This window comes from Trachymyrmex cornetzi, unplaced genomic scaffold (assembly GCF_001594075.2).
Source record: "Trachymyrmex cornetzi isolate Tcor2-1 unplaced genomic scaffold, Tcor1.1 scaffold320, whole genome shotgun sequence".
Classification (NCBI taxonomy): domain Eukaryota; kingdom Metazoa; phylum Arthropoda; class Insecta; order Hymenoptera; family Formicidae; genus Trachymyrmex; species Trachymyrmex cornetzi.
In genome coordinates, this window is record NW_017297898.1 from 152,817 (window position 1) to 153,576 (window position 760).

Below are 760 nucleotides of genomic sequence, written 5' to 3' on the forward strand. Positions count from 1 at the left end.
GGTAGAACGTGTGACATCAACCAATAGGAAAGATTAATCCAACTCAGGTTGGTGCAAACCCGATCGGGCCGAAAACACTATTATATTTAAGACCGTCTTAAGTATAGTCTTAAGATGCCCTCTAGATTCACAGTTGGAGAATGAGCAAAGAATTGAACAAAATCTGAAGGCATAACTTGTCAAAGACAATCTTATTTTGAAATGCTTATTTGTGTTTCAGAAACGTATCTTATTTCGGATAAGTATAGACTTAAGGTTATCTCATTAAGTATGTATTCAGTCCGTTATTATTTCAAGACTATCTTAAGTAAGGCGTCGTCTACAATACACGGAGTAAGAAGTAAAGTCGGTATTCATAGTCGATTCTTATTTCAAGATCGTCTTAAGTAATGCCTTAAGACGCTAATGCAGCCCTCTGATTTGTTCATGACTTCTTAAGACCGTACTTAAGACGGTCTTGAATATAATAGCGTTTTCGGCCCGACCGGGTTTGCACCAACCTGGGTTGGATTAATGGCGTTTTGCGCTCTCCTATTGGTAGAGCGTGTGACATCAACCAATAGGAAAGATTAATCCAACCCAGGTTGGTGCAAACCCGATCGGGCCGAAAACGCTATAAGATCTGACTATATGAATACCGGCCTAAGAGTAAGAAATTGACCAATCACAATCGAATGTGAGAAGAATAATCGACTGTGAAGGCCCGTCTACAATACACGGAGTAAGAAGTAAGAGTAAGAAATTGACCAATCACAGTCGA